The sequence below is a fragment of the Astatotilapia calliptera genome, chromosome 15, assembly GCF_900246225.1.
Source record: "Astatotilapia calliptera chromosome 15, fAstCal1.2, whole genome shotgun sequence".
Classification (NCBI taxonomy): Eukaryota; Metazoa; Chordata; class Actinopteri; order Cichliformes; family Cichlidae; genus Astatotilapia; species Astatotilapia calliptera.
In genome coordinates this window covers 30,339,427-30,363,832 of record NC_039316.1, presented here as the reverse complement: position 1 = coordinate 30,363,832, position 24,406 = coordinate 30,339,427, and positions in this window count along the sequence as shown.

Sequence of the window (24,406 nt, the reverse complement as noted above, 5' to 3'; positions counted from 1 at the left end):
AGCCACACCAAGCTGCCAAACACTAATCTCTGCCAAAGAGCTCCAACCCGGATACTGGACCACCTGACAGTCCCACAGGCTGTGCACCCGAACCACCTGCCTGCCTCTCTGCCTCCACGCCAGGAGTTTCGGACCACACACCCGGACCACTCACCCCTCCACGTCACCACCGACCACCCGCGGCAAGTACGCAGTACGAAGGAGGATTCTGAACGAACAGCTTATCCATATTTCTCCTTACCCATACCTGAACGTCTGTACTCTATTTACAGTGACCCTGACCCTTTCCCTGGACCCAGTGTGACTCTCCCTCCAGCCCAATCCCCGGAACTGCTGTTCTCACTGACCAAGACCAGATTGTTTACTTAGCCCAGGCTGCTTAAGACCCCTTTGATTCAGTTGTGGCACTTCGCACTTGTTAACCTCACTTTCCAGTTTATGAAACACTTATTGAGTAATTAAACATCGTCTCTAAAACTACTTACGTGCTGTTCGGCGTCCTGCATTTGAGTCCTGTCACCTTTTGAAGCGGCCACGGCCGTGACAGTCTGAAGAAACTATACAAACTATAAATGCAAAACTGAGTACAGCAATGTGCATATGTACATATCACCTGAATGATATAACAGTGGATTATTTCACAGTTTTCATCAGAGTGACAGCCTGGGGAAAGAAACTGTCTCTGTGGCGGCTGGCTTAAGCAAACAGCCCTCTGTAGCGCCTGTCTCAAGGCAGCAGTTTGAACAGGTTATGTCTGGGATGTGAGGGGTCTCCACAGATGTTTTCTGCCTCGACATGTACAGGTTCTCGATGGAGGGAAGGTCAGCACCAGTGATCTGATTGTCCTGATTGTCCATTGCAGTTTGGCACCGTCCTGCTTCCTGGCTGAGACGAACCAGGCAATGATTAATAAACAGGAAAGAGGACATACTGGATGATGGCAATGTGGAAGATGACCAGCAGCTCCACTGGCATGGATTGCTGCAGGAAGTAAGACCTTTGCTGAGCCTTCTTCCAGAAGACCACTTCAAATCCCATGAAAAAGTGGAATTATAATCTAGGAATCTGAAGTGACCTAGTGACACCTCCTGTCTGTACGGATTTCATAATAAAGCCTGACAGTTTTCTTAGCAGTCAAGAGTATAAAATTAGTAAAAGGAAAGAACAAGGGAAATCACACTGTATATATGTAGAATCACCTAGACTTTCTAATGATTATTACTAATCTTTATATTGAATATTGAGGTCCATAAAAGTATTATACTGCTCAGTGCATTAAAATGGAGATGGAAAATTATCAGGTACCGATGATTAAAAAAAGACCTAGTATTTCCTTTAACAGACCCTATTAGCATTGCATAATATTCAGATTTACCTGCCAACAGCTCATTCTTATGGTGGCACATGTGTTCATCATACATGTCCATATGAACAGCAGTTTTCAAAGGAGCAAAAGTATCCTTCTGCAGTGCATCAGAACCTTCTGACTCCGATGAACTACACAACTTCATCATAAGTTGATACATTGCCTGTCAACTCCACTGAAAAAGGCAGTTATGTCAGTGTTCTTAATGTTTTGATATGAAATAAAGCAAAAACAGCTTGACTTACATAATATTAAATTGACATTAAAAGATACCAGATCCTGGTCCTGGTATGGGAAGGTCAAATAATACACAGTTTTGAGGAATAACACCAGACTAAAAGATAAGATCGAGAATATGGCTCTTGCTGTAGACGAAAATTATTATAGACATCATGAGAAATTCCTCGTAGGAATATTAGTTACAGTGTCCATATGTATATTAAGATCACCCTGCAAAACAACATTAACATAGACATAAAAGGAACAGTGACCATAGAGTTCCAGTGGTGGCTAAGAAGAATGAAGTAAAAGCTGAAGAAGTTTGGCTGCCATGTACTGAAATACGAGAGTCACTGGGAAACAATAAAATCCAGGGGTCCAAGCTCCATGACGGAGTATAACAACCTCACTCAAACAGATGAAAAGACAGTAACTTAAGTAATACAATTAATCAGATTACAATAAGTATGTGGAGAGCTGCAGCAGCCATTAGACCCAGCATTCATGCAACTGGAAATCAATAATAAAAGCTTTCTTAACAATAACTCACTATTTTTAAATTATTTTTGATTATTCATTTACATTTATAGTTAGATTTTACTGTTTAACATGCAAAAATAACTCCTATCAAACAAATATTATTATTATTATTATTATTATTATTATTGTTATTATTATTATTATTATTATATCTCCTTGAACCATGTAAGGTGGAAAGAGTGCTGTGCTGCTGAGTTCATCCAAGGATCAGATGAAGTGGAAAGAATATTTTGACGATCTCGTCAATATCACTAACACACCTTTTTTAGATGAAGCAGGGTCTGGGGGATGACTTGCCCATCACTAGGGCTGAGGTCACTGAGTGAATTAAAAAACTTCTTGGTAGAGGAGGCCTTGGGTAGATGAGATTCACCTTGAGTTCCCTAATGCCCTGGTTACAGTAGGACTGTTATAGCCTGTTGGTGTAAAGTCACATAGAGATCGGGCACCCAATAGAATTGGGTGGTGGTTTCCATCTTCAAGAAGGGGGAGGGTGTGTTTGAACTACTGTGAATGCTGGACCAACTCTTTACTCTTTCATTGTTATGAGCCATTTGTTCACTGTACAACTGTAGTGAGAGCTTGGTCCAAATTGCAATAACTTGGACTCATTCTCAGTTGGCCAGTGAACTCTGCCAGAGCTGCTTTCTGTGGCCACTGATTTTTGTTATGGAAAGAATTTCTAGGTGGTGCAAATTGGCAGAAGGCTTCCATTTTGGTGGCCATCAGTTTCTCATCTCTAGCTTTTGCAGATGATGTGGTTCTGTTGGCTTCATCAGGTAGTGGCCTTTAGCTTCCATTGGAGCAGTTTGCAACCAAGTGTGAAGGTTTAGGAATTAGAATTAGCACCTCCAAATCTGAGGTCATGGTTCCCTCCCGAAAAAGGGTGATGAGCCCATTCCAGGTCAGGGGAAAATTGTTCCTCCAACTGTGTTCAAGTAGCCTGAGTTCAAGTATCTTGGGTTCTTGTTCACAGTTGAACGTGCATTAACGCGTAGGGCCACGTCTGTGGACTCTCCCAAGTCCAAAGACTGAACTTCGCAAAGGTTAGGTACCCTTTAGAGAAAGCTAATTTCTGCTATTTGTATCTCCAGCATGTATCTATTCTTTTGGTGAATACCCACAGGTTTCTCCAGAACTCTGGGTAGTCACTTTTATGTTGTAGTGAGGAGAGAGCTGAGAGTAAATGTGAAGCTGCCTGTTGCAATCTACATCCTGTAATTACTGAAAGAAACAGATATAAGCACTGGATACAAGTGACATATACAAACAACTGAAATTAGCTTTTTTTCAGAGGGTAGCTGATTTCTTTATTAGAGATAGGGTGAGGAGTTCAGTCATTCATGGGGGACTAGGAGAGTAGAGTCATTACTCAACCATGTCCAAAAGAGCCAATTAAGATGTTTCATGTATGTGACTAGGTAGTGCCTCCTGGGTGAGGTTCCAGGCATGTCCCAACAGGAGGAGGCCCAGAGGTACCCAGAGGCACACATTAGAGAGATTGCATCTCTCTACTGGCCTGGGATGCCTTAGCGTTAGAACCAAATTGGAAGCTGTTATTTCTTCTCACAAGGATGAAGAATATATTTGTTATTCTGACAGCAGTTTGGAATATTGAAACTGGGTGCAGATAAATTCATACACTCCATGAAAGAATATCAAGTGTTCCCTAATTTGTTTTTGCTGCTTCAGCAGGAAATTTACTTTTAAGTAACAGATATAAGGTGCAAGCATATGTTCATACCCTATAGTGTGACAGGTACAACATCTCTCAATAAAATGCATATTTGTCTTTTTTTTTTTTTCTTTTTTACAGACAAGGAAGCAGCACACTCTACTGTGGTTTATCATTCTGCAAAGTCACAAAATCTGAAACTGCTTTAATGAATGTCATACAAGTCATCTGTATTGTCACCAGAGATGGGCAGTAACGCGTTACTGTAATCCGATTACTTTTTTCAAGTAACGAGTAAAGTAAGGGATTACTATTGCAAAAATGGTAATTATATTACCGTTACTTTCCCATAGGAACGCTGCGTTACTGCGTTACTGCGAGAATGTCTCATGACAGTGACGTGAGCAAGTGCGACGTTTGTGGCAACAGCTGTGTGCAGATCAACAATGGATAATATATCGAGTGCGGGAGAGAGTATGAGCGTGCAGCGTTTAAAGCGTGGAAGTACTGACCTTATTTTGAGTTTGATTCCTTAAAAAGTGACAAAAACATTAGCGTCCGTTGTTCGTGGGAAGAAAACTTCTTTTTACAGCGAAACCCCCCCCCCCCTAAACAAGCACCGAGTGTGCAACGACGTAACGGGAAATTCACAGAGAAACTCGCGGATTCTTCAACTGACCGCTGCGGCACACCTGCACCAAGGTAAACCTCCGCCTACCCTACTTCTGCTTTACAGGTGAAAATAGAGCAACAGGACCGCTAGTCTGTGACTTTATTTATTTTCTGCTGTGTTTTACTTGCATCTATTTGAAAGAGTGAGTGTAAACACACACAAGAAAATATTTTATGTGCTGGAATCTGCAGAAAATAGGTTTAAATGTTAAACTAATTTATTTAAGTCAGAGAATGTTGCATATAATTAAATTTTTGCTTGATGCATAAAGTTAAAAGATTAAAACTAATAAAACAAGTTTTAACCCTTTAGAGCCGATCGGAGCGGGAACGCTCTGTTATGCGTAACTATTTTTAAATCCCAGTAGCACTGCAACCACGTAAGCTAGCGCAAAAATTTTTTTTGCATATGAAACCGGAGGAGTTGTACTTACATCTGATGCCATCAGCTTGTCCTAGGTCACGGTTTCCTTCCACATAAAGCTTTGCAAAAACTGCATAAAAAGCGCTTGCAGGAACAAAAACATAATATTCCAGAAACACGCTTTACCGATCTGATCAGCTGTTCAAAACACTTCCTACGTTGGAATAGACGTCAGCGCGAACTTTTGCATTTCCGCCATTACCTGCCCGAAACCGGAAGTGACGTCATTTTCGCGGAAATGTAGTCTTTTTTGCGATCAGGGCCTCAGGGCCTATACTGCTCTTTTTAAAAGTTATCTTTGACTTTATGACTTTCTGTGTCGTTTCTGGGATTCTTAGGACTCATATTGCACTGCTGGAAATAGTTTATTTTGATGCATATGCTGCTTTTTTGCAAATTTGCAGTATAATATTTATTTTCATTTTTCCTGCAGTGTATAAAAATTGGTGTATTTCAAAAATAAAACTATGAAGACACTCAAAATAAATTTCCTGTGGTGGGAAACTATTTTGTGCAACTTTTTTGTATTTACAGTTTTGAGGGATAAGACTCTTAAATTTCTCTAACTACAAATATATGTTAAAAAAATCAAAAACGATTTTCAATTTTTTTGTAGTTTATTGCACTTTTTTGCAATTTATGTAATTACTATGCACTTAATGAATACATATTATTAAAATCTGGGCTATAATGGTTGTATTGATGTATAGCAACTTGAAATGCTCCCAAAAATGGCTCCACAGCATGTAAAAATATAATATAAGCTCTGGCGGACTTGGTTCTATGGTAGGTCTTAAAGGGTTAAAAAGGGACCTTTCCATTTGATTACATTTTGCATGATGGATTATGCAGAAAAAGTAGAATTGGGCTGAAATATCTATCGCTTTTTTACCTATTCAGGTTTTAAATCGTGTTTTTAAAAAGTAACTAAGTAACTAAGTAATTAATTACTTTTGAAAATAAGTAATCAGTAAAGTAACGGGATTACTTTTTGGGGAAGTAATCAGTAATTAGTTACTGATTACTTTTTTCAAGTAACTTGTCCAACACTGATTGTCACACTGATGGCAATACACTTCTATTACAGTACACTTTGACTACTACTTCTCCCGCAGTGGCAATGATGTCAGAACCTTTAATTATTTGAATGTCTAAGAGAGGTAAAATCTGTGACGTATCTGATTACATCATTGCCTCAGTGCACACCTTCAGAAAGAAACTAGCACTACTATTTCCCCAAGCAGCGTAAGAACAGCTCTACTACAAACGTTCATGTTTTAAAAATGTTTGCAAATTGAAAAAGATTGCATATAACTACAGGTTTATGAATCCTGGATGATTTCCACTGACTGCATGGAAGAAGAAATAGTCAGTCCTCATGATTCGACAGGGAGCAAATGAAAAGGAGCAAATATGGCATAGCGTTTTGGATCAACATAACACAAAATTGTTCAGCCCCCTCCAGTGGCGAGTTCAAGCAGAAGTTAGTCCACAGTATGAGAATCCAGTTAAACATGGTACCACACTTAAGAATTCCAGAGGGAGAAGACGTGACGCTGAATCACATGCAAGGTAATAAATTTAGAAATTTAGATTCGGAACCTAACATTGTAACTTGTAGATAGCTGAATGATTTGATGATCATGAAGGAAAAGCTTTTTGTGGGCTTGGGACCAGTACCTGGAACACATAATTATAATTTATCACATTCTTCTGGTATGTAAAATCTTAGTTGTTCTTGCATTTGTTAAAGAAAACTGCTCCCTGGCAGGAAATAACCATCCCTATTTTTGCATAAAAAGTGTTCACAAACAAACTGAGCCATTTAGAAAGGTCACATGGGTTGAGGTTTTTCTAGCAATTATTGCAGCACTTTATTTATGTGCTGAGGATTGCTTGGTGTCATTAATATGAAGCAGCGATAGGCTGATAAATGTGAGATATATGGAATGGGTCCAAGTAGCAGTAGTTGAACTCCGGACCAATGGCAGCTTGCTGATTGCTCGAGTATTCTATGGACATTGCTCTAAAAAAACCGAAAGAGAAAATGCTTAAATGAAGGGGGCAAGGAGCTTACCTTAATGGTTCAACCTCAGCCCCAAGAGGTTCCTTCTCAGGTTCAGCTTCCCAACATGAGAGGGTAAAGTCTTTTATGGGGCATCAGAGAGTGTTACAGTCAATATGGCTGTACTGCTTCTCCCTTTATAAGATTCAGTGTTATGTAGAGGTGTAATTTTAATCATATTTTTAATTAAATTTTGCCTCATTGAAAATCTCTCCAGAAAATAGATAAGTGTCTATGGAACTATAAAAAAATCAAAGATGTGTGTTGGCGCCTTATAAGTGAACACATGAGCGGAATTAGTGGATGTGTTATTTTGTGGATCAATATTTACTCGTCCCCTGTGTCATCCAGAGACTGAGAAAAGTGTAGCTGAAGGCTGTATTTTATTCAGGCGTATTCATGCATTTGCTTAATAGATTACCATTTTAACTTCTCCTCACAGGATCCGGTACAGCCAAAGAAGAATGACGGTACTTTCACAGAAAACATGAATTTTGTTACATAATGGAAACAAGCTACAGAGAAGGTGCCTGAAAAATTAAATAATAAAAGGTAACAGATTCTGTGATCTAACTGTTTGATTTAACAAACACCGAGATTATTTTCGATTGCTCCCCTCCTGCTGCACCTGAACCAGCTCACTGACACTACACTTCATTTTGTCATTCACAAAGTGGGTATGGATAGAGGAGGGATCAATCATTTGTCCTATTATAAGCAGCCACACGTATGGCAAAATGTCTGTCACAGTTGGATCTTTGAGATGATGTAAATAATTGAGTGAAGATGATGTTGAAATTAATTTAGCACTGAGCAAAATGTATTTAAACATTTTACATACAATTCTGACAACTTTGGGGTGGCCGTAGCTCAAGAGGTACAGCACGTGATCTACTGATTGGAAGGTTGGTGGTTAATGTTAAGGTTCAAAATTGAGGAAGGAGAGTACAAACCACTCTTGGTCCAGTAGGTCTTTGGTCAAACAATGATTTTAATGAATACACGCGTGGGAAGACACTCTGTACGCAGACAGCCAGTAGTCCTCGACTCAATCAAAGCATGAACAGATATTTTATAGCATCAGGGTTTGTTTACTGACGCCCCTTCATGCGTCACCGGTACATTTTATACATAGATCAGATCAACACCAGAATGACTTTTCACCTAGAAAATCATCTTCTATTTTCATGGCTTGGTACTTTCCGTTCTTATCTTAAAATGAATTGTTCCTCTTTCTTGCCGAGACAACAAGGGCGGTTCCTCTAAATAAATTTAACTAATGTGTGTGTATGTGTTGACCTCACATGCTCTTTGTGTCACCTCTTCACCTACTGTCTGTGTCTCGTCCTCAAATGCTCCTCAAAATAACCTGCACTTAGACTCTGCTTTCGGTTTCAGTTCTGCAAAAGGCACACTCTGCAAACCTGCAACTTCCTGTCAGCCTGCAACTTAGTCTTTCTGAAAGACACACACTGTTCAACCCCTGAATGCAATATAAACTCCAGATTATATTATTAATGCAATGGTAATAATGACAATTATTTAACAATAGCAGTAAAATAATTTCCCTTCTCCACACTCCCTCTCTCGACCTCTGGAACACCAGAGGTCGCAATACATTGTGTCCTCACTCAGACCCTCTCTGGTGGTCTCGGACCTCGAGATCTCCAGGATCCTCGCCCCTCCTGTGGTCGCCGAGATCGATCTTCTGCAAAGGAAACAAAACACCTTTTCCTGCACCTCCCTAACTTATCCTATCTGGGACTCTTTAATCAAAAGCCTAATCCTAATTATCTTCTTAACTTATTGACTTGTATTTATGTATACTCTTCAACGTTACTCATCCCTTTAAAACTCTTTAAGCCCTGCTTTCACGTCCGGTTGCTCGCTCTATTTTTCCCTTATCTGATCATCAACATCCTGTGCACAAATTGTCGCTGCTGCAAGTTCCTCTAGTCTAAAGGATCCAAAAGAAAACAACCACTTTAATCAATTAAGTTTAAGCATATAAGCAATTACTCCTGTATACATTTCATCATAGCTAAATGCTGCCTAAAAACAACTCCTATGTGTTAACTTCATTTTAACCTCACATTTCCTATGTTATAACCCGTTTTTGGTATAGCCTTTTAATTTCATTTGCTCCCTTTAATGTAACAATACCTTCTAATTCTAGTTTATCAGACCTAACCAAAATATATGCTTTCCTTCCTCTTTGGTCCTTCTTTAAGTTCAGTAAAAAAGCTAAATGAATTTGAGGCCTTTTGCCTGGAATCAATACTGTCATGTGTGTTTCTTAACTCTGTGTCTGTAAGCGTGTGCAATCCTTCATGAACTCATATTATCCTCACAGTAGATTGGCTAATCATAGCGCTAGCCAAAGGCTCGTGACCCTCCAGAGACAAATTTGAGCCACAACTCCTTTAAAAGCACAAAATGCAATATGTATAAAAATCATTTCTATTTATAAGCTCTCCCCTTTATCCTAAAAATACCTCCTATGTAATATCTATATGTGTAAGCCTACATTATAACCACTACTTCTAGAAATCAAAAAAGAAATCAAACCTGTTCTCCTCCTTCAACCCTCACTAATTTTCCCCAAAGGATTTATTCACAGCTTTGAAAAACCGGCATTGTATCTTCTAAACAGGATTCAGTTCTGTCATGGTCCTGGGCCATGTTGGCCCAGTATTCTTGGTTCCTTGTATTTTCGCTCCTTATTTAGGCCAGGTTTTCTGAGGTGTCCTGTTGTGGTGTTCCCTAAGTGTTTTTTCCCTTTGTGACTCTTACCCCCTTGTGCCCCTCTGTGTATTTATGAGCTCTCGTCTCTCTTTGTGTTTATTCCATGTTTCCCCCAGCCTGTTATGTCTGTGTTCTCCGCGTACTTTCTCTCCTCCTGTCTGAACCTCTGTGTACTTCCTGTTTTACTTTGACAGTCTCTCGTCAGTATGCGTAATTTTGTGTTCACTCCTGCCCTGTCTCGTTATGTTTATCAGTGTCACCTGTGTTCCCCACCTGTGTGTAATCTCCCTGTGTTCTCTGTGTGTATTTAAGTTGTGTCTTCTGTTGTTCTAGTTGCTGGTTCGTCTGTCTTGTTTCCCCTCGGTCTCCCTGCATCTCTTGTGTATTTCCCCGGACCTCCCTGCATCCTCGTTTCTGGTTTGTGTTGTTAGCTTACCCAGTTTAGGTTTCCGGTTTCTTGTTTTTCCACCAGTGCTGTTTTGTGCCCACCGTTGTAAATAAATATTCACCTGCACCAGAGCTGCCGCCTTTTGGGTCCTTTTCTACAACTCCACACGGCTTGCCTCGCAAACCGTGACAAGTTCACTTTTAATCCTTTAACCTTAACTTAAAAATAACAGTTTCAGTTTTACCATATCCAAATGATCAAAAACCCCAAAAGTCCTAAAATGATCCTAAATTATTAAACAATTAAATTATTAAACCCTAAACCCCCCTTTATCTTGATACATTTCATGTGTCAAGATACTATACAAAACTTAAAAATGCTCAGTTTCCCCACTCATGATCCAATCTATATCATAAAAATAAACTTACAACAGAACAGTTATCAGTCATGTGTTTCTACTATTAATGGTAACTGAGTTACATCAAAAAATATTTCCCCTTTAGCATTTGGCATTCTCCCAACAATATACAATAATCCCATAATCTAACCCCAGTCAACAAAACAAAACAGAAATTTTCTCTGGTAAAGGCAAATTGTTTGTCCACATTTCTTCATCCTCACATTCACTCATACATTCACTCACATGCAGTCACACCATGTATTTGCTGATAGTGGAGCTTCCCGCACGATCAGATACTCCACCCTCAGCAAAATGAGCTCAGTCATTTTTTATTTTCCATAGGAAAATATTTCTTTATGCTTTTGGACTGGATTGACTCGCATAAAATCCTTTTTACAGGGACTTACGACCTTGATCAGTCCCCAGGTAGCTTTTTCCTCAGCCAATTGTAATCTGGAAAGCCCACCTTATATTTGCTCTTCCCGATAATTTTCAGCGCCGTTATTCACTGTTGCAGGCCTGCTTAAAACAGAAATGAAAAAATAGAGCTGATTGTTAGCTCATAAAAACAAAACAAAATCACCTGACAGGTTTTCTTTAAGTGCACTGTTACAAAATAATGGGCCCCTCCCAGACATGTCCATGTTTCCTAAAACTCCCTCTATTAAAAACAAAAACACCAATCACATAATTTCACCTCCTCAATACACCGAAAGTCTCATTAAAACCACACAATTTGCAAACAAAAATCACCCCCTTTAACATACTTAAATTCAGCATAAAACCCCCTTGCGACAACGTATAATCACTAAACTATAAACTATTTCCTACCCAAATCTATACTTCTCTTGTCTGCCATGCTTCCTCGTCTGAAAGTCACTTCCTCAGTCACACACATACAGGAAGCTCCTACGTCACCACTCACTCCAACTAATTTGCATACTGAGTCATCTCTCAATGAGTTGCTGTAACAACAGAAACATATGTTTAAACATCACCAACTCATTAAATCATTTTATTTCTTCCAACAGTGATCACTAGTGTTGATCACTCAGTACGAGAGCACTCCTAAGTCACTCTTTTTAAAACTACTTTAATCACTTTTTGTTTTCATAACTCCCTTTGTCATATGGCTTATTCTATTCCTCAATTACAAACTCAAATGTATTTTATTAAACATTCACACCGTTGTATCATTCATACAAAATAGTAAGCTGTTCTTCATTGCCTATGTTTGTGTTCTTAGCCAGGTTTAATCAGTGTCTATGCATTAAACTCCATGAGCTTGTCTTGTCTTTATAAGTTTAATGCGTTTTCTGTTTGTGTGTGTGAATTTGCATATGGTGCTTTTGCAGTGTGTCAGACTCCTTCATAATTTTGCCTTTAAACAGTCAATTTTCTCCTCCCCAAATTTACTAACCCAAATTCTGATTTCCTACCTTAAATAGCAGCATTCCTTGTCCTCAGCCAGAAGGTAGGGCTCCACTTGCCACTTACCCCCTCTGCCTCAGCCCAGCGGCCTTACCCGTCAGGTCCCGTCTTCTTACTGAAGCCGAATAATCGTGACTGTGCCTGCCTTAGGTTGTCCCAGGGTTTCGAGGTGGGATCTTACCCGTCATGGGCTATCCAGCCTTCCATACTCGCCTGATACGGGGCCCAAGTGGGCAAGGGAGGGAACACACTGGCTCTGGAAATTAAAGGAGTGTAAGCTGCTTCCTTCATTGCATCTTATATTAAACTATCTCACTTCTGACTCCTTCCTAGAATAATTTCACATATGGCACTTTGTGTATGTGTTTTCTATTCATTAATGTAATTGTCAGTTATTTTCTCTCTTCATTTTACTTTTTATCTGTTTGTTTGTAACGTTCTACTTTAGTTATACTAAATCTTGACGTAAAAACAATACTCCCTTATTTCACGCACACACTCTGCATTTTGCCTACACACACACTTCTCTCTCAGACTTCCTCAGTCTGCATGCCAAATATCCTTGGGTAACATACTAACCCCAAGTTGCTCTCTGGTGCATTCACCGCAGTCTGAATGTTAGTTAAAAAGCACATAAGAAAGTGCTTGCGTGCATGTTGTATAAAGCGCTTTGAGTGCTCTGGGAGAGTAGAAAAGTGCTATATCAGTCAATTTACCATTTCATGTTAATGTTTGTTCACAGATTGAGATTCAGTCATTAAATGTCAAACAGCATCTTGAAAAGTACACTGTATGAAATTCCGAGTCAGCATATTTTTCACTGGAAATCACTTAAATCATTCTCAGTGGGTCAACCCCTTGATTCCCCTAAAGAAATAGACTTGGTAACAGATCAGTTATGAATGTCTATTTGCAGGACGAATCTAAAATGGACCACGATTTTGATTGATTTAAAAGGATTGCGAATTCAGTCTGGATCAGGCACATATCCACATATTCCACTCCGATCATTTCCCAGCTTATGATGTGACTTATTTCACATTAGTGATCTGTATTCCTTTTTTAAAATGTCTCATCTATAGTGAGATATTTTAATATGTTTGCCTTTTATGATAAAACTTTAAATTTACAGTTGTTCTTTTAAGCTAAATGTATAACAGTGACTAATATCAAGAACTACTACTATGAAAACTATCAGGAAGTAGTGTCCCCCTCAGGTGGTAGCTGAATAATTATATTTAAAATCAAATGTAAAATTAGGATTCCCGCTTCGTCTAATGATAATTAAAGTTGGGAGGCCTAAATCATGTCAGTGGACATTATAAATACATATACAGTATAAATAATTTATATCAGACTTTATTCCCAAACTGATTAAAATGACTCTTTTCTTCCCTCTTGGTTTTAAAGATAAATATTAGGGTCAGCATTAACACATGCCTATTCATGTTCCTTGGTGTACTGGATTAAAATGGAGGCCCTGCTCTGCATTTTCCCGCTGCCAATGTGAATCATAATCTCAGGGCTTCATAGATGATTCTCTACTCTTGCACGTGCTTAACTCCAAGTGAACATACAGAGAGTTGATTGAATTGTAGTAACTGTGATAATGCCTGAGCTTGTACTGGCAAAATCATTTCAAATTTGTTTTTTCACACACACATTTTGTGCTTGCTTGAGTTGTGCGCTTTCCTCTATGCTGCAGCCACTGCTCTGGTCTCCAAATTTTTCATACCACTTCTGGGTCCCAGCATGCTGCTTAGATAGGGAAGGATTGATTAGAGTGATGACTGCCAGTTGTGTCGGCCAGCCTCCCCTGGCACTGGCCCCTGAACCCACTGCCCCATCTCTTCTCTGCAGGTGAGATACAAAGCACACCCCACCACATGACATAACTCAGATCTGGAGCGGGAAACTCAAAGTTTCTAGTCTCAGAGTTATTCAACAGAGAATTTATATTAAGCTCAGAGTTTGTTGAACATGTTTTTTGATATAGGACCATAAACACATATGTGGTGGCCACACTCTCACTATCGCTGAACTGAAACGATAGATTATAGTTTTTTTCTTAAAAAAAAGAAATCCCTCATTTGGTGATGTGATTATGGTGGGGGAAAGTAGTGTCTCGCTAAATCTTCCATTTCTGTTCGGTTGGGTTGACAGCTAGTGATTGTGAAGACCATAAGGTATGATTTACAACATTTTGGTCCTCATTATACCATCCATTGTGCCCCCACGTCCTAAAAATGAGACCACTGTCATCTTGTATGAGATGACTACCAAACTGCCCCTGACAAGTAAATCGTAAATGGAGTGATTCTTATAGCACCTCTCTGCTCTACTTGAGCACTCAAAGCGCTCTATATAACATGCCTCATTCAAGCCATTTTTTTCCCACACCTAAGTGCTTTCTATCTAACCTCCACACATATTCATACTCTGATGGACGGATCAACACAGATAAATGATGAGATAAAAGTATTTAAAGTGCATAGAATAAAGTGCTGTGTGTATGGGTGAATGCAGTTTGTACTACTGCAAACAAAATAGCACATCACTTACCACTGAAGAGGATGAATGGAGCCAAAAGCACATGAGCAAATGTCACCATGGCATAAACAGAGGTGTGTCAGTCAGTTTCCTTGCACTGCAAAAAGTTACTGTAGGTTAAAGAGAGATCGAAAAAAGTGTGTCACAATTGGATCTTGGAGATGATGTCAATATTTGAGTGAAGATGAGGCTGAAATGGCTTTAAGACCCAAAAAACAAAATGTGACTATCCAGAGTTGGGACCAGGAAGCAGAGTTGCAGTCTTACACACTTCTTTGCATCTTCTTCCCTCCCATTATTCTCCCAAAACCCCATCCCCTTAGAGATCATGTCAGATCCTAGATCAGCAAAAAACAAACCAAAAACCAGCAACAAGTGATTTAAATATAAACAACTCAATAAAAAGAAGAAGAAAGCCTTCAGGTCTGCCCGTCATGGCAGCTGGCCACCCCCTCCCTTAGCCTGGACCTGCCGAAGGTTTCTGTCTGGGAGCAGGTTCCACAAAAGAGGTGCTATCAGTTTCTTTCAGATGGGGCCTGATTATTCACAAATTTTTGTTTAGATTTCTATATTTAACAAGAATCACTCCCTTTAAAAGGAGTACAATGTGTTTAATGAATTTAAAAGAGCATTTGCATTTTGTATGGTTCATTTTTATCTTGGTGAGGTTGATATCCTGTTTTATTGTGAAGAGCTTTGTAAGAGGAAGTAAATATGGTTGTGATCGGTAACTGCACTATGAGAAGTTGTGATGGAAAGTACGAGAAGTTATTCCAGTTCATATATAAACACTTGTACAATCAGTTTGACAGTCTTTGCTGATGCACACATTTTTGAAACTGCCTGTGAGGAACTGAGGACATTTCAGCTCAAAAGCCACCGAGTGACGCCATTTTGGAGATGTCCGTGATCGCTCTGTATTCCTTCACGCATAACTGTTTCTGTACAGAACGTGCACTCTGCCCTCTGGAAGCATGGGACTACAGGGCCTATACATGTAGAAGCAGTCAGCGTGCTTGTGAATAACTTTTATTGTTGTTGTTGTTTATTCCAGACAGCTTCCTAGCTGTCTCCACACCACACTACACCACACTAGATCACACTCCTTCCTCCTGGAACTGGAGGCACTGTAAAAAGGAAGAGCGTGATCGCTTGATGAGCTGCAGCTGGTGTGCCGGCCGCCCTGGCACTGGCCCTCGAGCATGCTCCACCACCCCTCCCACACCTCCGCCACAATTATAAAAAATATGTCTAAAATGAGTCCAAGTTTGGAAAGACGTCAACAACGACCACATCTGGATTATAAATAGCCCATACACTGAGATTCTACGAACTCAACAGTAGAAGTTCAGTAGACTTAGACAAAAAGACGTCGCCTGGTGTTACAAAACAACCCATTCAGTGGCCCAAAACTGTATGTCCAAAAATGACTTCTAAAAGACATCCCTTCTACGTTACTTTGCGCAGTGCGAAGAGGTTATCCAGGTCTTTATGTTTTCACAACAATCCTGAAGTTTAACTTATTGGAGTGTGTTATCTGGCTTCATGGATAGACAGAACTAGGTAACTTTTGAATAGCAATGAAAATGTATTCTATGCCTTTGAATGACACTGCCAAAGGAAAGCATGTGTAATGTAAAAATAATTGTCCATATCACTGAACCTGTGTGTGTGTGTGTGAAGAAGACTCCCCATTTACCGTATTTCCCGGACTACAAAGCGCACCTGAATATTAGCCGCACAAGCTAAAATCAGGGGAAAATGTACATACATTAGCCGCACCTGACTAAAAGCCGCAGGTGTTTCAATGTTGACTTATCATATGTAAGAGAATATGCACAAAGGGAATTGTCAGGAAAGAGATGGCTGTTTGGAGACACACCCCTTTTATTAATATTTTGAAAAACAAGTTATGGGTACATATTTGCATAACTTCTTAGGTATATGTACAAGTATCGGTAATTACAAGTATACATGTACTGTGCTTCATAAATGAGTAACAAATGTAGAATATAACAATAACCTACAGCACACCAGAAAAATAGATTCGGACTACCTTTTAGGCTCAGGTGCAGTGACACGGCTTTAACAAGAAGAAAAGTCAGTCATTCACCACCATCTTTCTCTTCTTCCTGCGCACGAAAACCACCAAAGTCCTCTTCTCCAGTGTCAGAAACGAACAGGCTCAGGGTGGCTTCGTCATCCACTCTCAGCTTCTTTCCTTCGTTGTCACTTTCAAAACCAAACAAATCCTCGTTGTCAGTGTCAGAGTCGAACACCCTCTGAAGGTTGATCTGATATCCTTGTGTTGGTGTTGTTCCCAGATCATCATACTAAATGTTGTTCCAGGATCACCATTGCAAGTGACCAATCAGAATGTTGTGACGTCATACTTTTGCGACTTCGGGAAAAACCGGCGTAAAACAAAAAACTGTACCTAAGCTGCGTGAAACCGCCTCTGTCCGCCGATCAACGGACCTTGACCCTAACCATAACCCTTTAATAAACAGTAAGCAGAATTGATATTGTCCTTGCAACAATGGAATTTCATAAATGCACGAATGGCTTGGCGCGCAAAAGAATAACGTCACAACAATGTGATTGGTCACTTGCAATGTTGAACCTAGAACAACATTTTCATGATGGTCTGGGAACAACACCAACACGAGGATATCAGATCATCCCCCTCTGAAGGCGGTGTCCTCCTCTCCATCATGCAGCAGTCCAGCCCTTCGAAATCCATTGGTGATCATGGATGTCTTCACACTTTTCCACGCTGTCAGATTCCACCGGTGGAGTTGAGCATAACTTGCTTTTTATTTATTGCCGCTCGTCATCCACGCCTCCCGCTGAACGCGTAGCGCTACTTTGAAGTTTGTTTTTTGCGCTACTTTTACGGCACTATGTTGCCTGGCGGATGAACATGTGACCAACATACCACTCTTGAACCCCGATACTGTGTGTCTGATCACATGCCCTTCCGCCAGGCAACGTAGTGCCGTACAACAGCGGAACAAACAAAACAAATTGTCTTATCAAAAATCATGGACAATCCATAGAAAAGCCGCACCTGACTAAAAGCCGCAGGGTTCAAAGCTTGTGCAAAAAGTAGCGGCTTATAGCCCGACAATTACGGTACATGAAAAAATTGGAGTCTATTAGATAGATACAACATGATTCAAACCACTAAACTACAAATACAGCAATGCCAGAGCTCGCAGGCAGAAGGAAAAACAGAAAAGGAGGCGCAAAAAAAAAAGAAAAGCTAAGAATAAGGAGGAAGGAATAATAAGGACAGAGCACAAGTTGAAAAAGAGAATGCTGTATTTTGTGCTAATTGTGTGAGTATAAGTGTCTACGTTGTAAATGTACTTCATAGTGGAAAATGGAATGGCTCTTATAAAGCGCTTTTCTTCTCTCTCTGAGCACTTGAGGCACTTTACTTGCCTCCTTCACACAAGCGCTTTTTTACTTACTATTTCATTGTAAGTGCTTTCAATGTAATATTCACACACATTAATACTCCAGTGCACCTGAGTGCACCTTTGGCCTAGCATCTAGCCCAGTGATGTTTGGCATGCAGACTGGAGCAGGGAATTGAATCACAACATTCTGACAAGTAGGTGAGGTGTTCTACCACCTGAGCTAATGAGGGGTGGCGGTAGCTCATGTGGTAGAACAGGTCACCTACTTATCAGAAAGTTGGTGGTTCAATCCTCTTTGATCACCTCATTATAGCCACCCCATAATGAGGGACAGATACTATCTCTACTTTTAAGATTAGGCTTAAAACTTTGCTTTTTGCTCAATCATATAGTTAGGGCTGGATCAGGTGACCCTGAATCCTCCCTTAGTTAAGCTGCAATAGGTGAAGGCTGCTGGGGGATTCCCATGATGCATTGAGTATTTCTTCTTCAGTCACCTTTCTTACTCACTATGTGTTAATAGACCTCTCTGCATGGAATCATGCTGGTTATTAATCTCTGGCTGTCTTCCACAGCATGTCTGTCATTCTGTCTTCCTTCTCTCACCCAATCGGTCCCTCCTTGAGCCCGGTTCTGCTGGAGGTTTCTTCCTGTTAAAAGGGAATTTTTCCTTCCCACTGTCGGCAAAGTATGGAGCCCCGCAAGGGACATGGGAGGAAAAAAAAATTAAGATGAACTTTTGCGAGATCTCGTAAAAGTTTTGCAAGATCTCGCAAAATAGACTGCATCCTTCGCAGGCCACATTTGAAGGCCGAGTCAGTGTATCCTTCCCCAACCTATCCCAGAATTCATAGCGCAGCCCAGCAATTCATTTCTAACAATGGCGGCAGCTATTTTGTTTTAATATTAGTCTTTCTGGGTCACAAAATAAACTTTTAAGATATTTTTTAGGCGTGCATGTAGCTGTGTAAACTTCAAATATCTGCTCGGTTTATCAAGACATCACATATTTGCAAAAGTGCTCCGACATTTTCGGAGACGTCTGTTACCCACCATTCCGAAGCTAACGGGACTACAGCCGGGACTAACACCACACTCCCAGCACATCGTGCCTCGACCTCCCGGTCGGCTTCGAGCTGGCGGTCTCCAGAGGATGCGGCCAAATTATTTGCGAGGTCTCGCAAAAGTTCATCTTAATTTTTTTTTCTCCCATGTCCCTTGCGGGGCTCCGTACCAAAGTGCTTGGTCATAGAGGGTCATATGATTGTTGGGTTTTTCTGTGTATATTGTATGGTCTACCTTACAATATAAAGCACCTTGAGGTGACCATTATTGTGATTTGGCTCTGTATAAATAAAATTGAATTGAACCAGAAGTAGAAAGGGAAAGACTAAGGAGACCCCGGCTTTCCACAACTTCCCAAATCTAATCTAAAATTCATGGTTTGGATGTGGCTGAAATACAACTACTAAACAAAGTCTTCGCATCTGAACAGGCGTACAAGACGATATATCATACATATAGTTATCAGTCGAATTGCCTGTGCAGTAGGTAGGTGCATATGTTTGAGTGTGTAAGGCCTATTTGGAACATTCTTTCTCCTGAATTGTATATCCATGGAGACTTTGGTGCTCCATAAGTTGTTAGATGGGGCTTTTTGTGATTTAGAGGGTCTATAAGCATATTTGCTTAGGCTGCTGCCCCCGTGACCCGGCCTCGGATAAAGCGGATGAAGATGGATGGAAGGATGGTGTCAGAAGACTTGATATGGGTTGATAACAAGATCTCGCTCCCATTTTGTAGTTGGATGGGAATTCATTAAAGTTTAACAATGACTTATAAATATTTTAAAACAATTTAGGGGAACAGCGATTTAAAATTATGTTACCCAAGTAGGCATTTCAAAATTCAGTTGATTGGAATACAAGTTTTTCTATATGGTGGACATCAGTTGCTGATAGTCAAGAAATCACTGTTGGTCATTCCACACTAGTAATGTCAAAGTATCTTACAGAAATAGGCCTCTGCACCTGGGGTGAGGGTGTGGCCATGAAAACAATGTGACATGGGGTGGCTGTAGCTCAGGTGGCAGAGCAGGTCAGCCACTAATCAGAAGGTCGGTGGTTTGATCCCAGGCTGCTTCCTGGCTGCATGCCAAATATCCTTGGGCAAGATACTAACCCAATGTTTGCCTACTGGTGGTGGTCAGAGGGCCCGGTGGCGCCAATGTCCGGCAGCCTCGCCTCTGACAGTGCGCCCCAGGGCAGCTGTGGCTACAATGTAGCTTGCCATCGCCAGTGTGTGAATGTGTGTGTGAATGGGTGTGAAGTGTGAAGCGCTTTGGGGTCCTTAGGGACTAGAAAAGCGCTATACAAATGCAGGCCATTTACCATTTACATGCCATTGGATGTTTGGACACATAATAACATGACGCTAAGCATTGGCCAAAGAATGTGAACTAACAACCACAAGGTCGTGGGTATGCCAGCACTGTAGGAAAAAATTCTAATATAAAAGTATTTTACTGTGCATTTTACAGTTTTGTTCTGTTCTTCTAGAATATCATTAAAGTTACGTAAAAAGACTGTGATTTCACATTTCAAATGTAAATTAATGTTAAATTACTGTAATGTAATAAAACATAATTGTCATGATTATTAAATGTATCTGTCTGTACATATGCATATTTAGATTGTTAAAATACATTCACAAATGTATCACCGAGAGCCATCTCGTTTGGCTCTCGGTGAAGGCGGTCGCACTTTTCTCCTCTCCTCCTTTCCCTTATCTTCCCTGCTTAGCCTCTTGTGTCCTTGTCCTGTCTCGTGTGTATTACTTTCCCTGGAACAGTCTCTCACTGTCGTTCTCTAAAACCTAAAAGAGAATTATGGATTTGATCAACTGGTCTCTGAATGCTATTGACACCCTTTTCTCAACGAGAAATCTGGGCTCGGGAGAGCCCGAGTGCCCTGGAGGGACTTTCCCTGCCGGATACACGATGGACGAGTGGCAGAAATGGAGGATCATGTGCCTGGCGGGACTGTCGATCGAGGACGCTGAAGATATCTACCTATTCGGAACCATGATAACAGGGTTCTTGCTGATCGGAGCTGGCTCGGCCCTGGCTTATCGGAGAATTAAGAGAGCGGAACCGGCTGTTCAAACCCCCCCCAAGGCCCGCTGGAATTGAAACGATGGGACGAGGCGCGACTTCTCACAACGAAAGCAGCATTGTTAACACCTTGAAGACACTTACAGCTGCCGTGAAGACTCAAAATAACACCATTGAGCGTATATTGGGATACATCAAGGAGAGGCCTGCTCAAAATGAGACCCTTGAGCGAAAGTTGGATCACATCGCAGAATGGCTCACTGCAGTTGTGGGGTCTCAGAATCAAAAGAATGACAACACCACAGAACGGAAGTTTGATACCATCATGGGGAGGCTCGCGGTTCTCCAACGGGAGATTGAGAGACCAGTGTCGGAGTGTTAAAGTACAGCTTTGAAATTCTCCTGAGCTGCTTGCATAAAAGAAAAATCAACAACATCAACATGCGGATACCTAGGCGCCAGCTGCGGGCCCAAGGCTGGAGTCAAACAAAAACTCCCAGATAACGACTGTGTGTTGACTATTCTTCCCATTCCATGCAAGGCCACCTGGGTTGGCTGGCAGACTGTTTACTTAGCCTGATAGGGCGGAGGACACTGTCTCAGCTGAACTCTGGTAACGCACACACATACATTTACACTGATAAGCACACACTCATCCCCCTCCCTTTCCAAACGCCTTCAATGCTTGTTTGTGGCGGGTCTGTGTGCTGCGCTGGAATGGTAGCGCTGTGCAGGGCGGCTGCTGTGTTCGCTTCGTATTACTCCTCAACCCCCACCCAATCCTGTGGCTTGTCATGTCTTTCACAAAGTTGTGCTGTGGACATTTATGTGCTTTTTGTGCAGAGGAGGTTTTTTTTTGTTTCCTGTTCTCATGCTGTCCTACCATGGAAGCACAGCATGAGTAGAGGTCTCCTTTTTCCTCTTGTACTTTCCCATTGTGGTGTATATTTCAGTGTTTTTCTGTAACGCTACCGATCTCCGACTTGTATCCCCATGTAATGTCTGAGTTGTGTCTGTAAGGTCGGGGGGTACTATTTCACTTCAGGGCAACCTGCATGTGGCGAATAAAGCTTTGATTGATTGAATGATTGATTGATGATTTCACAAATATCTGTCCGTTATTTGAAAGATCGAACTGTTGAATTCAAATGTAATGCTATGGAAAAGTATATAACATGATTCCTATAAGCTTGTGTTACATCACATAAGTATTATTATCATCGCTATTTAGGGCGATTGTGGCTCAAGAGTTGGCAGTTCGCCTTGTGATCAGAAGGTTGCCGGTTGGAGCCCAGGCTTGGACACTCTCGGTATTGTGTCGGTGGTCAAGACTCTTCACCTACCGCCTACTGGTGATGGCCAGAGGGGCTGATGGTGCGATATGGCAGCCTTCCCTCTGTCAGTCTGTCCCAGGGCATGCAATCCATTATTGTTTAAACCAACTGTTGACTGTATATTTCTATACATTTACCTATTATGATTCATATTGCCACATTAATTGACCTTGTTTATAGGTAATTTCATTGTTTGATCACGTTAAAATGTTCCTAATTTAATGTCTGAAAGCACTTGGAAAAGGAAGAATCCCATGTAAAATTAGCGCAGCAAACTCTATTTTCATTACTGAAAATAACTGTATTTTCATGAGAAAGTTATTTTCTGTTATTTCACGGTAGTATTTTGGCGCCCCAGCCGCCGGAATATTACTGCTTTTTTAAGATTTTTTTCCCCTATTTATAGATAATTTCATTGTTTAATCACATTAACATGTTCCTAATTTAATGTTTAAAATCACTTGAAAAGGCAAGATCCCATGTAAAATTAGCGCAACAAACTGTATTGTCATTACTGGAAATAACCGTATTTTTATGAGGAAGTTATTTCTCTTATTTTACGGTAGTATTTTAGCGCCCCAGCTGCTGGAATATTACCGTTTTTTGAAGATGTTTTTTGCAACAGTGCATATTTTGATATAAATTCTTGGAATTAAATGAAGTTTCGGCAAAAGTGTTGATTTACTACATTTGATGGTATGGATTGATATTCTAATAAGATGAGAACTTATCTATAAGTGTGATCATCCTCAGAAGAGAGGTAGGTAAATTAATACATGATCAGCATTTAGGGGTATTACCTGTATTCTTTTAGTTTAAATCCCTTTAATATTTATATTTTGTCAGATTGCTGCTACTAGGGCCTCAGCGAAAATGACAAAAAGCGAGCCTGAAGGAAGCTATGGGAAGTAATATTGTTTGTCCTAACATGTGCATTTAAAGACTTGTTTAGTGTTTTAATCAGCTAATAGAAATTTTCAATTAACTTGGTCAAATGTTTTCTCTGTATCTAAAGAGACAACTATGGTTTTGAATTTCTTAATGAAACACTAGTCTATTACACATATCTGTCTATCTGCATGTATTATTGGGTGACTCTCAGCCTTTGATGAAACCTGTATGGCCAAAATGTATTATAAATGGAGTGACTGTTTTCTGGCAAGGTCTTTTAGTCTTCTGGCAAGGACTTTGCAAATTGTTTTAAGGTCTACTTTTATGAGTCAAAAGGAGCGGTAGCGTATTTGCCTGATTTAAGAAACAGGCTAATGTTGGTAGAAATTTACTTTTGGAGATGTGTGTGGAGATGTGTGATAGAAAGTGGGTGATAGGCCAAAATTCTTACTGGAAAACAACATGGACATTCTGATTTGGAAGATACTGTAGGACTTAGTGGAATTCAGATATTGAAAGAAGTGAATTCAAAGCCACAATCTGTTCATAATTTAGTTTAGGTAGATTTATACTGTTAAGAAATTCTTTATTAGATTCCACAATTGGTATATCTGTGATGAGTATAAAGCTTCAAATTTTTTTAGAAGATTTATTTATTTATTTATTTTATACAGTATATCATGAGTAATTTTTCCAGTCATATCTTGGCTTTAACTGGTTAGCAAGATATTTTCTGGCTTTATTGCCAGTTCAAAGATTTCCACACAATGACTTTTTATCGGCTGTTTCATTTCATTCCAGCTTATGTTCTTGTCACGAGGCAGTATGGGCAGTTTCTAATGAAGTTAATTTTTTTGTTCTCACGTGTGGTTTTTTTTTTTATTTTCTTTGCTAACAGTAAGGTATTTTGCCCATCTTTGCTCCCTTTTTTTGATTTCCAAGGAACACATGTTGATATTCCTAGAAGTTTATTATCTTCTAATTATATTGCCCTACGGCTTTTGAAATAATTAATGCAGTCTTGTTCTTTAACTAATGATTTATCCACTCTCCAGTTTGTAATTCATGGTGTAACTCTTTTCTGTGTCAGAGAGATAGATACTAGTTCATGATCCCTACTAGTGATAGGATGAATCTAAATGTCTGTGATATCCATCATAATACATCTG